This window comes from Pygocentrus nattereri, chromosome 8 (genome assembly GCF_015220715.1).
Source record: "Pygocentrus nattereri isolate fPygNat1 chromosome 8, fPygNat1.pri, whole genome shotgun sequence".
Taxonomy (NCBI): Eukaryota; Metazoa; Chordata; class Actinopteri; order Characiformes; family Serrasalmidae; genus Pygocentrus; species Pygocentrus nattereri.
Genome location: NC_051218.1, coordinates 8,769,237 through 8,785,000, shown reverse-complemented (window position 1 = coordinate 8,785,000; position 15,764 = coordinate 8,769,237). Strand labels below are relative to the sequence as shown.

General features: G+C 39.7%; 1 long non-coding RNA gene across 1 annotated transcript; it reads left to right on the top strand.

The window, feature by feature from the left end:
- The first annotated feature begins 11,848 nt into the window (after positions 1–11,848).
- Positions 11,849–15,316, top strand: LOC119263899. Its single transcript, XR_005130617.1, has 2 exons — positions 11,849–12,405; positions 14,063–15,316. It is a non-coding gene; the product is annotated as an uncharacterized LOC119263899 (long non-coding RNA).
- The last annotated feature ends 448 nt before the right edge of the window (positions 15,317–15,764 follow it).

Here is a 15,764-nt window from a genome sequence, read left to right as displayed (position 1 = left end):
TATTGTTCTGTTTTAAAACACTTGTTTATGGAAAGGTACTTTTCACCTGAGAAAAACTCGTTTCAGATAAACAGCTGGACGTTAAAACCACTGGTTTACCTTTGAGGGAACATTTCCATTATTGGTACCTTGATGATTGAAAGATGTGCCTGCCACTAAACCTTTATTTCTAACAGCGGAAGTGAAGGGATTTGGAAATAGAACATTTGGTTCTGAGACAAACCTTTTTTTTTTCCTTTAAAGTGGAAGTGTAAAACTAGACTGCTGGGACAAGAAGTCCCTCCAGACGCTGGACCAAAGCCCCTCTTTAGCATACTATTTAATATTATTAGCTTTTTTTCAAAGACACTGAGTTGTTCTCTGGAGATTCACTGGCTAGCTAGCATTAGCATTTCATGCTGGCTGTAGTGCAGTCGAGTGGTCAATGAAATGTTGAATGCTATTGTTTTGTTTAACCTGCTATTGTTTATTGTTGATATCGCTGCTGTTGGACGAAAACCTCATATCTCCATTTTTGTTGTTTTTCCAGGGTTTCAAATCATTTGAAAGTACCTGTCGTCCTCTACATTGTGCAGAAATATCATTATGTATGTTTCATAGAAATTGTATTAGTAATCTTGTATATTTCACAGCTGAGTTTTCATGTTTCTACACATTCTACAAGTTACCAGTTCGCTTGGTGGCCACTGGTTTAGTGATTAGCCAGCTAGCTAGTCAGCTTCAGGCTAGCTGTGGCAAATTTTTTGCTAAGCCCTGTTGGTGACATGTTGGGTAGGTGTTAAATCACCTTACACTAGACTGACACGATTTAGCTAGCTAGGTGAATCTTCCAGCACAGACAAGTGCCTCATTTACAAACAGGCACCCTTAACCCCAGTGCATGCTGCCTCCACTGTGGAGCCCAGGACTTTTACCAACACCGAGCAAAGCATTACTGCCTCAGTGCCGGGGGCAGCAAACTTCCGTCCTCCCCAAAATCCAGACACACCATCCTCCAGCTCTGGCGTGTCCATGCCTGACTTAAATATAGCCCATCCCACACAATTTTAAGTAGTTATCACAAGTGCCCATTTGGACAAACTGATGAAGCATTAGCGCAGGCTGCTACCAGTCTTGACCATGGCTGGAATTCTCTGTCTCACGTGGTTTCCTTGAACGTGCCTCTAGTACTCCTCACGGTAGAGCCATGTCTGCATGGCAGGAATACCAGCGTTGCTTAGAGACAGGAAAAAGCATTGTGCAGCTACTGGGTCAAAGCGGATAGAAAAGAACAGGCACTATGTTAAATGAAAGCATAGGCAACATCATTCAGTGTCTTCCAGTAAATGAGCTGGCTGTCCAGGGGCACCATCAGGGGGATGGTGATGAGGCAGGTCTTTTAATTAGGCTGTTTGAGTATGCCATTCAAAAAAACCCTAAACTACCACAAATTGCAAAATGTTTCCCTGAAACCACTAAATACACATCAAATGTCATTCAAAATATAATAATTGAAACTCTTGTCCAAGTGGTTTTAAAAGACATCAGGGCCAAATAAGAGAAAGCTGACTCACCTGAACCAATTTGCCTCTCATCTCTCTGACCTGGGATACAATGCTGACAATTTAGTGTCTCAGTACTGAGCACTTCTCTATGATGGTGTTTCTGTGATGTCTGGGGTGAGGGGCACTGTACAGACTTTTCTGAAACAAAAAGTAGGCAAGGACTTTCCGTATGTACACTGCTACAGCCTCCAACTCCACTTGGCAGTGATACATGCGATGCAATCAGAACCTCTTGCCAAGAAGCCGTCTGAATGGTCCAATTCAGTCCAGATCTCAATACTGTGGCAGGTGGTCTTTTGACAGAACTACATAGACAGAATTTCTTTGAAATTTCTCCTCCACTTGCTTGATCCGCTGAAGCCGGCCAATTCTATTTTGCTGTCACAAACAGTGGACTTGTGCACTGAAGGGGAGGTGGTGACCGCTTCACAAGAGACATTGAAGGAGATGAGATGTGGCTTGTTCTGGAAGGAGCATTTCTCTTAATTTCTCTAAATACTACTCCTCCTAAGAATTACAGTGAACTGCCAGCTTAACAGTAGTCTTGTCTTGTCTTCTGGTGACTCTGAAGGCCAAACTAAGGGTCCAAATCAGTTGTTTAAAGGCGCTATGTTTAGCATACTTGATAGAGCTATTGTGGAGGTGGAGACAAGAGTCTCTCAAAGAAATGCTGTTTTAATGAGGGCCATATCATTTCTCCTGCCAAAATCAGTTTCTTTTCTTGACTACTCTCTTTTGAAGCCAGTTTAGGTGCTTGCAGGCATAGAACAAACTAGCAGGAGCTTGCACAATGAAACTGCTGTTGCAAAAGTAATGCTGCTCAATAAAAGATTAAGACCCTTTTGCAGTATGCACTTGCATTCAGGAGTACAAAGAGGTTGTCTCCCAGTGATGCACAATGTCTGTCACAGCGCTCATCACCGGTGTATCTTCAGCTGCATGTGAAAGCTTTTTCTACCTTATCCCGCATTCTCACCCCTCTCTGCAGATCAATGCTATATTTAAGAAAAGACATTTAGTCATTTTGGCACATGAGAAAACCATTACAAAAATCTGGACATGGATCAGTTTGTCGCAACCTGCCAAGGCCAACCTAGCATCACATAGAAAAACTGCACTGAGCTATATTTTATGGTTCTGGCTCTCTCATTGTCATCATATGATACATGTGGTGAACTCATCATTTATTTCACATCATCTTAGAGCTAAATGCAACATTCAGCAAGTAGCCTATGTAATTGAATTGCACTCACTAGGCCAGAGGTCAGCAACTCAAATGTTAAGAAGAGTCATTTTGCCCTTTCAACAAAAATTAATCAGCCTTAGGAGCTGCAACATTTTATGTTAATTTTATTGAAGTGACGTTTTACCATCTTGGCTGAAAATGCATCTTAATAAGTGCTAGTTTATGTCCTAGAATAGGCTAAAAAACAGAAACAAAAATGCAGAATTACTTTGCTCTGCTTGAGGCTCTCTTTAAGTTCTTTAAGCTAACTTTGCACTGCTTTAAGGTCAGCTATAAACTTTTCCTCAACTTTTCCAGCTTCTGATCGGCCAGCTTCTTCTTCAAATTTTCCTGAGGCACCAGAAAGCAACTGCTGCACCATGTAAGGTGCAGCGGAGAACTCAAACAAGAAGCTGGCGAATGAGAAACTGAAATCAGCCTTGCGACTTTAGCGTTTGACAGTTTCTCATTGCAGATTAAACACATTAGGAAACCAGCTGGAGTATGGATTAATGATACAAATCAGTCTGATTGTCTCTAAATGATCCATATTCGTCTTAAATCTCTCTCTTTTCCTTTTTGTTACCTACTAGCTAGGCGAGACAGTTTTCTGTGTTGCTATGGTGACCAGCAGTCTGTGCTTCAACCTTCAGGGTTAATAAGGATTAGAGGGAGAATTAGCAGTGCTACAGTAACTCTGGTGTTTAAGAGCATTTATTGTTAAAACTGTGTTGAACAATCAGCAGAGCTTTATTTTACTGCAATGGAGGATTATTTTATTTTTACCTAAAAACCTAATTCTGCCGTGGAGCTGCAACAGGGCAGTGAAAAAGCTGGACATGCCACCGGAGCCCTGCACTAGGGCTATTTATACTGTCTTCATTCTAGTTTACCCCATTTGTTTACACTAGCTAGCTCAGTTGCATTCTAGGAATTCTACACTCCTTTATATTAGCACAAAAAGTACAAAATTGTAAAAACATATATTAAAACAAGTTTAATTGTATCTGCTGATCATCTAGGGCCTGGACATTGTTCTGTCCTTGAAAGAACAATCTCAGCTAATCATACTAATGTTCATCATACAGGCACTGCTGTTGAATACCTAAAGCAACATAGCAAAATAGATTAGTACAACCACTGAAAACATATATGCACACTTTAGATCGGTGGACAAGATCCGTTTAGCCTGCACATTTCAGATTTCATTAGCTATTAGCAACAAATCAAATTAAATCAAGGCAATACACTCAAATATATCAGTTAACATGCTGTAAAAATTAAATTAAAAAAGTGATAAAAGAACATGCTTTAATGCCTGGGCTGGATCCATTATGGCTTCGTTATCTGGTTAAAAACCACCACAGCACTGCGGCATGAACTTGATTTTGCCTACCAAAACGGTGGCAGTGCAAACGGAATACTATCAATTGTAGCCTACAGAAGATCCGAACCAAAATTTGCTCACAAATTTCCCTCTTTATTTCATACAAATGTTCATCATTGCATCTAATTCTAAATTTTATAAGTAGATATATTTTTCCACTGGGTAATTGTTCCAAACCTCCCTACAAAAATGATGCTAGAATTTGATTCCTCCCTCCAAATTCTCAAAATTAAACTATGCTCTCGTTAACATATCTTATATAGGAAAAGCAACATTTTTTTCATAGTTCGAATGTCCACCTGAAGATGACATCATAGTAACACCTCTGATATTTTTTTTTAGCTTTTATGTTATTTAGGTAAGTAGGTAATGTATTCTGAAAACTACCTTTGTAAAATGTAGCTTGGACTGAACGAAGATACTTATTTTTAATTCTGAATACATTTTCTAAATACTTGTATCCTACTACACCCCAACCCTGGATTATATACTTTGCTTACCCCTTAAATGGCCAGGACCCAACGTTTTATTACACATTTCTATAATCTAAGAATAGCTCAGCCAGTTTGCATCGAAGTCCCCGTAGTTACTGAATAATAAGTCTTAGTATGTAATAAGCCTGAGATTTTAAGGGATACCTTGCATGTATTGAACTCCATGCATAATTTTAATCAACTTAACTAACCTCATTCAGTTCAGTTCAGTTTATTAGTCATATGTAGGCTAGCACAAGTTCAACTGACTAATGAAATGTGTGGAATGATTAACCGGGTTAGCTCAGCAAGTAAGAGCACTAGTCAATCCAAATATAAGATATAAGGACAAAAATAAAACTAAATAAGAATGCAATGGGGTATAAATAAAATATCACACTGGTAACATATGTGAAAATGAGGATTAACTTCAAAGAGTAAACGTGACAAGTATAAATAACAGTATGACTCACTGGTTATTTATCTGTCTTTTCCATCCGTCAGCATTAAATATGTCAACTCGATCACATATTCACAGTCATCAGATATGGCAGCTCACTGTTCCCGTTTTTATCAATGTGTTATAACTGCTTGTTAATGATTTCTCTGAGGTTGTTATGATCCAATAAACTAATTTTAACCATAAGCCCCGTTTAATGGCAGTGTTATTTTAAAGTGGTTCTGTGAGCTCTCCTAAGTAACCCTTCAGTGTAGAGGCAAAAGAAAAAGTGTATTGTTTCTGCCTTATCCACTGTCACATGAGTAGAGGTGCATGCTCTTCAGATTTATCACTAAACCAAACGGCCATCTCACCACCTTTTCACTCCAGAATATACTTAATTGCCCTGCTTTCCTTTACCTTCTGACTCATGACTTGTCTAACTATTAAACAATGGAGAGGGATCCTGGCTCCCTGGTGAAGGGGAGTATTTATTATTGAAGTGCGTGTTTCCTCCCTGAGATTCTGAGTTTCCTCAGAACATAGGTTACAAAGATTTGGACACAAATAATATTCACCTTGGAAGGGAGAGAAATGAATTAAGTCTCTCAAAAATGCATGTTTGGCCTGACCTACAGGGTTTATCACAGGATAGTCTGATGAGGAATGGCTTTCTGTTAACATGATATCTAATATATGAGTAATGCCCAATGGGAGACTGAGAGGATGCAGGGGTTTTATGAGATTTCACTATTCCTCAGAATCAGCCACAAAGAAAGTTCTGGCATGCAGTAAAGCCATTGTTTTCACTGTAAAACAGGTCGACCAGGGATAAGGGAACCAGGCAAGCATTCACTCAGAGACCACACCGATATGGCTGGGAGTCTAATTTCACACACTTGTTAACCCTTTAAATGGCCAGGGTCCAGCAGTGGGCTCAGGGGTTTATTGCACCTTTCTGTATCCTAAGATTCAGGTTCAAGATTCTAGAGTTTTTATTGTCATGTGCACAGCAGAACAGGCAGTTACACTGTACAGTGAAATTCTTACTTTGCTGTTCCTCCATTCACCAAATATACTCTTAAGAGAAAGAAAAAAGAAAATATAAGAATAACTCTGAAAACAGTAGTAAAAAGTAAAAGTAAAAATGCACAGTATGTGCAAAGTTGAAATAAAATTAAATTAATTATGTGCAAATATGTATAGCAGCTGTTCATAAAGTGTATCAAGTACAGATGTAAACAGTAAACAGTTGTGTTCTGTGCAAGTAATAGATGTAAACAGTAAACAATATAAGAACAGCTCAGCTAGTCCGTGTAGGTACTGAATAATAATCCTTAGTGTGTTAAAAGACCTGGGATTTTAAGGGCTTAACAAATGGAAATGATGGACAATAAAGGACTGTGGTGATGTAAGAACCATCAGCATCATAAGTACACCATACCTAAAATTAAACTGCTTAATCTTGCCATCTTAAGAACATCAAAAAGATCAGAGATTGTCTGACTAAAGCAGACCTGGAGAAATTCATCCATGTTTTTATTTCGAACAGGATTGATCACTGTAATGGTCTCCTAACTGGACTGTCAAAAAAGGAGTAAAAGAAGGGAATACAATGCCACCACCACACCCCCATGCCCCCACTTCCTTAAACCCTTACACTGGCTACCAGTCTGTTCCAGAACAGACTTTAAGATACTATTACTGGTCTATAAATCGCTCAGTGGTGCAGCAGCAGCATATTTATTTCATATGCTGCAGTGATATGAGAGATCATTAGGAATTAGTCAGTTTTGCTAAAGGTGAAGGCTACACAAGGAGAAGCAGCTTTTCGCTACTGTACTACTCTGAAATGGAACCAGAGAGCATTAAAAGAGCCATGACATTGGACACTTTAAAACCAGGCTGAAACCATTCCTGTTTGAGCAGCTTTCAGCTCAGTTTAAACGTTATTAGCATTTCTAGCCTCTATAATGGCACTTTTTTAAGATCTAATATCTAAATAGATTTTTAACTTAATGATGTTCTCTTTTAAATGTATTTTAATCTGTATTTTCAGACTCTGTATTTTCTCATTTGTGAAACACTGAAGTGTATGGAAGGTGCTATAGAAATAAACTTGCCTTAATTATGTATGTTTTTATTTATTGACTTATGTGTCACAGTTGACAGTGCATCATTCCCAATGCTGGTTTACACAGCCCTTTATTTATTTAATTTGAAGTCAAAATGAACATTAAGTGCGTTATTCATGTTTCAGATATTTCTGATGAGATTAGGTTCAGTACAAGACCATCCACTTGCATTAGGAAGGAAAAAGTCAATGTCAGTGGAAAAAGCAGGGGTACAAAATATGATCTTCATCTTTGAAAGAGATGAGAAAATTAAGCTGCTTCAGATCTGAAAACATCCACAGGAGTTTTTGTCCATCCTTCCACTGTGAGAAGACAACTCAACACTAAGGCTGTGTTCAGACTGTAGGCAAATGTTTTTTGAGATGTTTCTCAAATCAGATTTGTATGAACAGACATCACCAACCTGTCTACATGGGTTGCTGTGATAATGACGCAGGCGTCGACTACATAACAATGCTGGTGAGGTGGGTTCACAGATTCAGGAGAGATGGAGTTGCATCATCTCATCCTCCAAACTCTTCAGAATTCTCTGGCATAGGGACGAATCTTTGGCACTCTCTCAAATCCCAGAACTTCCATCTCTCTGGATTTGACATTGTCATTGTTTCTTGCATTGCAAGTGATGCAAAAAGCACTCTGAAATCTGGTTTGAATGACCAGAGCGAGACTTGTCTGTAGAAATCCTATTGGACTCACATTTCAAACCACCTCAAAATTGGTTTGGGTCAAAACTGGTTTTTGGGCATCTCCAAAAAGGTGACTTTACAAGAGAAGGCAAAACTTTCTTTACTTTTAATGTAAGTGAAGGTGATCAGTTTTTTCCAAGTAATATTAGAGCATTTCTGTTACTCAGTACTGTATAAACCATATATTAAAAACTTCATATTTGCAGGACTGAGCAGGTTGTGGTTAACTCTGCTTTTCTATCTAATTATATAATGATGTACTTAGTGGTTGGTATAGTGTAGTGCATAACACCTCTACCTTCTATACTGTAGACTGGGGTTAAGTCCCTGCCTGAGTAAGCAGCCTACACTATACTATGGGCAAGACTCCTAATGCTACCTTCACCTACATGTGTAAAAATGCTCAAATTGTAAGTTGCTCTGGATGAGGGCGTCTGCCAAAATGTGATAAATGTAAATGTAATTACCCATTTTATGAGTGTCATTTTATGAGCAGGGTAATTAGTAGTGATAAGACAGGACAGTCCTGCCACACCAGTCATTGAGAGTGGTTTATTGTGATTGCGGTCACTGCGTTCTCTGATAAGGCTTGTAAGAAAATCTTGATGAACTAGCTTGCTAAAAGGCCAGTAAGTGCTTTAGGCTTAAAGATGGTTATCTCTTTATGTGATGTATTTTGTAAGTCATTCAAGAAGCACGAAGAGGTCACTGCAAATACATTGGTGTCCTTAACTGATCACTGAATTTACATGCTTTAAAATAAAAGTAACACAAATGGCTCTTTGTGTGATACCATAGATGAACCCTACAAGTTTGTGAGTGTGTGAACCTTTAAAGGCTTTCAGGAACCTTCACATGATGTAAAGGTTCTATACCAGGGTTGCCAAATCCTGTTCTTGGAGATCTACCACCTTGGAGAGTTTCAGATCCAACACTGCTGGCTCTAATGTTCAGATGCTGCAAAAGGCCTTCACTAACTGGATGAGGTGTTTGATGGGGGGGGTCAAAGGTAAACTCTGCACGGTGGTAGATCTCTGGGACCACCATAAGGGCACCCCTAATTTATACCAGTTTAAGGGGGTCTCCCTAAATCTTTCAATTTGTGGAGCCTCTTTATACTTTTAAAAAGGTTCTTCACAAAAACAATCACTGAAAGGAACCAAAAGTGATTCATCTATGGTACTGCAGAGAGAACCCTTGCTGGGCCCTTCATTTTTAAGAGTGTACTGTCTCCCGCTGCCCATCCTCTCAAATGTGTGGAAAATCTATGAAAACAGAAAAAAACGACCAGCCTAATTGAGAGAATAACAACACTCTTGCCACATCTGGAGAGCTTTACGACCTTTTACACCTTTAGGAAAACACCAGACCTTCTGTTTATGTATTTAGTAATTTATTGAGGCCTCACTTTCCAAACAGATTAAATCTGGTCTAGACTAAAAAGGATTCCTTTAACTCTGAAAGTTGCCTGCATTTCTCTCTGCTAAATCAGCTTTACCATGTGAGTGAGCTTTGAGCTTTGAGTAATGTAAGCTGTAAACACAAGAGTGATATCTCCCTTGCTCCATCTCTTTGGCATGAGCGAGACGTTAGCAGCTACAACTTGGGGTCTGTGGGGTCATTTCTGGCTGGAGAAGTGTGCAGGAAAGGCCCGCCCCACTGCTGCACAGTGCATGCTACACATGCTGTTATACTTGGCTACAACTTTAAGCAAATCTATAAAACAGACAGATAGAAAACAAAGACCATATAAAGCCACACCTTAAGTGCGTTCTTACAAAAGAGCACACAGGAGTCAATAAAAGGCTTCTATATAAAAGCATACAGATTTCAGATCTGAAAAAATCTACAGGTGTTTCTGTCCATCCTACACTCCACTGTGAGAGGACAACTCAGCGCTATGGGTCTGAAAGGATGCGTAGCTGTCAAGAAGCCCTTACTGAGAAAAGAACATAGACATAAAAAGAGGAATATCTGCAGCAGAACATGGAAAACTGGACATCTGAGATGCAGAATTAGGCACAGTGTAAATTTATAATTGGGATCTTCTTGAATTGTGAGAAACTGAAAATGCTAAACCAACCTCTACGACTGAACTTTGAAGGTTTGGATACCAGAGGTGTGGACTCAAATCATGTGACTTGGACTCGGGTCCGACTCGAGTCATGAATCTGATGCTTTGAGACTTGACTCGTCAAAAAATTTTTTAAAAAGACTCACGACTCGAATTCGACTTTGACCAGTGACATGGACTTTGACTTGAACTCGAGCCTCATGACTTGGAAAGACTCAAAACCCAAAGAGGAAGAGATGGGGCTCTGCACAGCCTCTTACTTTTCATGTGTATGTTTCTTGCTGTAAACCTGATACACACAGAAACCTCCTCAAATTTCTGTTGCTGTACTTATGCTTGGCTTATTTTATATCAGAGGACATGCAACGTTTGATTTCAAGTTCACCTCCATAAGAAACTAAAGAAGCCTCATCAGAATCAATAAGCCCAGCTCAGCACCTAAACTCTTACTGGAGAAACTCACCAGGCGAACAGACCTTTTTCCTCATGGTAGCGACGCAAAACAAACACAGCTCTGATCAATTTTAACAGCTTCTGCAAATAAAGAAGCACAGCAGAGACGTGTTTGCAGATTTGTACGGTCACATGTGGAACTTCAAACTTTTCATGTGATTTTATGTCTGGCACAATGTAAATCATTTGAGCTGCCTCAAAAAATGCCAATGTTTTTTTACACATTCAACAATCATTTCTACATATCCAAAATCTTTTTAAGCAGCTGTGAGTTTGATTTTATGTGTAAGTAGTTGCTCAAACACAAATATATCTCTCAGTACATTTGTGAATATCTGAATTTTACTTGTATGTACCCTGATAGTGAACATATATCGGTCTGCTTTCTTGATAAGGTCAGCCCCCCGCTCACTGTTTGGACCACCCGGATTACTGTCCTGCATACAACCTCTAACGAGTTTTTATACTACTCAAACAGATTTTAAGTGCACTGAGAGCTTCACAAACAACTGAGAGAACAAAAATAATGACTAGGGCTGGTATAAAAGGATTTTATAAAAGTAGTGCTGACACTGAACTCTAGTAAAAAGTTCAATTCTAGTAAATAATCTGCTTAAGCAACAGTGGGCCGCCCAGAAAACGCTGAGCAAAATGCCAGTGGACCACCAGCCTTGCCATCAACAGGCCAACAGTGGCCCACTATCCTCTTGCTATCAGGTTAGTTGCTCAAACACAACTACACATTTCAGTACATTTGTGAATATCATTTTACAAGCTCAAAAACTTTTGTCCCTTTCTTTGTTCACCCCTCTGGTGGAACGTGATGTTAGATGTTCCGTTTAGCTGTTGAGGCTTCTGTGCCATTTTCTCATCAATGTTTTCTGCTTTTTGTTCCTGACATTGAAAGATGAATAACTTGTACTTTAAGGGGAATTCCACAGGTTTTCCAAATTTTCTTCGTGGCATCTTTAAGGCGTAAACACTCATTCAGTGAGGTTCAGTGTGAAAAGTTGAATTCTGGAGAAACTTGCTCAGTCCGAATGGTTGACAGTTGTGGTGATGTGTTATGATACTTTTCCCCTAAAACATGTTATTTAAAATCATGGTGGAGGGGCACATGCAGGGTGGGTGTAAGGTAAATAGTCCTCCAAAATGCTTCATTTTTCAGATTTTTGACTATTTTACCATCATCAACTTTACATATAAAACTCAGAAGACATGTGTAGGTTCACTGGTCAACTCATATAGCACAGATAATGCCTTTAATTGTGTTGTAGACATCGTAACCCCTCGTTCCTATCATCACCACTTATGCAGAAACTGTGAAATATCGATGGAATTTCCCTTTAATGACTGTTTTGATTGGGCATTATTTATAATGCACAGTACTGTATATTTGTAGCATAGTTCTAATAACTATTTTGCTAAAAAAAAAGTATTTTCATGAATATTTTTGTAGTGTGATGTTTGTTTTTTAAAAATGCATTTTACAATTATGTATTTTAGCCATTGCCCATCCCACCGACCTCTATTACAGCTGAGTTTCAAGCTAACCGTTTCTCTAATCTCTTGATGCAGGGAGGTGCGTTGTCTGTACGATACAGATGCAGCAGGTAGACATTAGGCTGAAAAACTAAGCACTACTGTATTGCTGAAAAACAGGGTCTGGATCAGTAAGTACAGCAGGCAGTGTGTACATGTGATACAGGTTCAAATGTGCACATATATTAAGAGTGTGGATAGATTAGCTTGTGAAACAGGTACATTCAACTCACTGTTTTTCTTTTCTCCCGCAGGACGGCGTTGATTGTGCCTCCCCGCCTTGACTCCTGCATTCATTCCTTCAATTCCAGATGTTGTCCTCTTTATGAACTAACGCCCTGCTTTATCTCTCTGATCACCATTTCATTTGTTATTTCAGTTGACTCCTCTTTCACTTCTTCACACCGGGCTGCTGTGGGTTACTCCTCTCTCTGTGCATGTGGGGAGGTGAGTGGGACTCGCTGAAGTGGCCCCCTCTCTTGTGGATCGCTTGGCACTGCAGAGTGTTTGTCTATTCGCTCCATGGTACACTGCACTACAATAACAGTGCGCTCTGTGAGCAGAGAATATTTCAGATATGTGTAATTCAGACATGTGGTTTGCAGCCTCAGACAGGCTTTGGATGGGTTTGTATGGGTTTATACTGTCTCCACATATTTAATATTTTATTCTATGTATTTATTTTCAGAAAATGTAACATCTGAGATCCAACAATTTCATCCAGCTAAAGTGAAAGAGATACTTTATAACATTGTGTGGTAACATTTTCTCATGCGGTTCTGTAATAGACTACTATTACTCAATATATAGTAGAAACATATCCAATATATCAAACAGGGGAATCAGGTCCAATCTAACAAAATGAAAATTGCTTTTGTAATATGTTCAATATGCATTAAACTCAAAGAAAGGCAGACATTCAGAGGGGCAGAAGTGCAGGCCACAGAAAAATGACCCCCTCTCCCCACCCACACCCATACACTGGGTTAGGCTGATGAGTTTCACATAAATGGCTGCAACTCAGAGTCAGAATACTTTATTGATCACAGAGGGAAGAACTGCAATTTCCCTCTGTGATCAAAAATGTATTCTGATTCTGAGTGTGATCAACGAATGTTTCCCAATCCAACTATATTTCGCTTGCCAGAGGGCTTACAGAGGGTACCTGCTTGCAAAACTGTGTTTTTATTGGCAGATTGCAACTGATACATGGATGAGTCTACATGGACGTTTGGATAGCCAATTAGCATGCAACTGACAAAATATGGACAGTTGTGGCCAGCAATACTGATAGATACCCAGCGCTCTGTACATCTGTGTTTGTATGTATAATAATAATAATAATAATAAGAAGAAGAATTATAATAAGCAATATGAAACATTTACACACAGTGGTATCATTTTTTTTGAGCCTCAGCTAATTTTGGTTTGTAGATTAAATAGGTGCAAATAAAGGTACGGAACTGCCACCGGGGCAGTACCTGTCTTGTCAATGGGGTGGCCCCTCAAGGGTACATATAAAGTGCCTTTAGTGAGGGAACATAATTGTACCATAATCCATTGAAATGATATTTTCTAAATTGTATTGACTCCACACACCCCATCTCGTCTCCAGGCCTTTACTTTATTGTCATGTTAGTTTATGAGGGAACCTTTGAGAGAACATTTATATTGTTTGTACCTTAATGAATGAAAAGTACCTGCACAGAATCTTTATTTCTAACAGTGCACCTGTGATAGAAAAACCAGCATTTCAGCCCGTGTTGTGTCTTGGATGCTGTTACGCTGGTCAGCAGCAATAGATGCTATGCTAATCACTAGCAAAACCAGCACATGTTGTATTTTGGAAAGCAACCAGAATGACCAGCTAAACCAGCAAAGACCAGCATGGTATTCATGCTAAATTCATGCTAATGCAGCCTGTAGGGTTGAAGCTGTGGCTGTAGCATTAACCTCCCCTCCTGACCCGCCAGAAGAGATGGAAGCTTCTCCCGTTGGAGACTCTAATGCTACGTCATTCATTCACTTATTACTCCTGACCAATCGTTGGCCTACACCTGTCTTAAAAATGACTTGACTTATGTACCTATTTTGTTGCTTTCAGGTGCCTTGACAATCCCTACCTTCCTCCCCACCACCACCATCACCACCAGTTGGGTCCCTGTCTGGCTGTCTGGGGAGTAGGCTCCACCCTTGCTGTCTTTAGCTGACAGGATCAGCGGGGGTCTTGATGCTCTAAGACTTGGACCGAGGACAGGGGCCTGTGCCAAAGGCGCTTTCTACTGAATTCTACTGAATCATTCAACTTGTAAAATTCCACTGAGGATATAACAAATTCTCCTCCCTTGCTCTTGCCTCCCGATGTAACGGCTGGGAGCAATAAGGCGGACGCAAGTGTGGAGAGAAGCCAGATTTATTATGGGCAAATCCAGGGTCATGGTCGATACAGTCCAGGGTAATAGAGCCAACATGTAGAGATCGATGGGCAGACGTAACTCAGAGAACACACAATTATCCAATACAATCAAACATCAAACAATCAGCACAAAGACCAACATACATCCATACAAAGACCTGCAACCACACAGGGGAAAACGCAGGGCTGAAATACAACAGGGCTAACAAGGGAAAACAGGACACAGGTTGAAACACAGGTGGGAACAATCAGGGGCAGAGTCACAGAACAAGGGGCCGGACTGGGAACCAAAACAAAAAGCACGTGGACTAGACCAAAACACAACAGGAACACATGGACAGGACTGGGAGGGGCCAATCGTGACACCTGAGTCTTTCTGACAGAACTCCCAATCTCCACCACTATGGACTTCATGCACAATGTTGTGTGACAGATATAAACCCCTTTCCAAACAACACATCTGTTCACTTCAACCTGTCAACTGCTATCTCACTTGTTACCATCGGTGGTTCCATAGTTGTTTATGTATACTTGGTTATTTTAATCATTTTGTACAGATTTTTCTTTGTTTTTTCATGTAGTATGTTAACGACCTTAGTAACTTCCGATGTTCAATTTTATTATTAGCCTGATTAACAGATTAAGTACAGCTCTTTTTCAAAGCTTTCTCAAACAGCAACGTTGGAGCTTTACTCCTCGCTTTTGCTAGACACTAACTCTCACATCTGGCAACTGCTGCAAGCACTGTGTCTAAAAAAGAGCCAAGATTAATTTGAGTCAGGCTAATGGTGGTGCTACATGCAGTAACAGACATGTATTGGGGATATACATTACGCTAGGTTGGGCAAATAGTCTGTTAGCAATGTGATGCTCGCTTGCTTTTGGTCTTTTTAATGGCATTTTCATGTATGGTCAAAGTAAATCTACTGTTGAACAATTGAACTTTCACTGACATTCATGCTAATATCATCTTGGCTAGCTTGTGAGAGCATGGTAGGATCATTTTCTGGTTTTTAACAAGAGGTGTTAAACTGACCGCTTTACTTACTTTTTTATGACTGCACAGAGCTTCTTAGGTCATAAAACATATCAGATGTTTTTCTGTTTATGAACAGAGATTTGGTTGGCTGCTGCTGCTAAATGCCAGTACAAAAAGTATACTGGCCTTTTATCTATTTGCCCATTGTAGCCCATTTCAGCAAACCTGAAAAAAGGAAAGAAAACAGGTTCACGCAGTTCAGTTACAATTATATAAAACTGAAAACTTCAGAGACCTAATGCCTCCAGGAGATCCTCACTAGGACATTTCATTGGTCTGATAACAGATGAACACAGGAACCGGAGAAGACAGAGGGATGATAAGCAGACCCATACTGATCCTCTACACAGC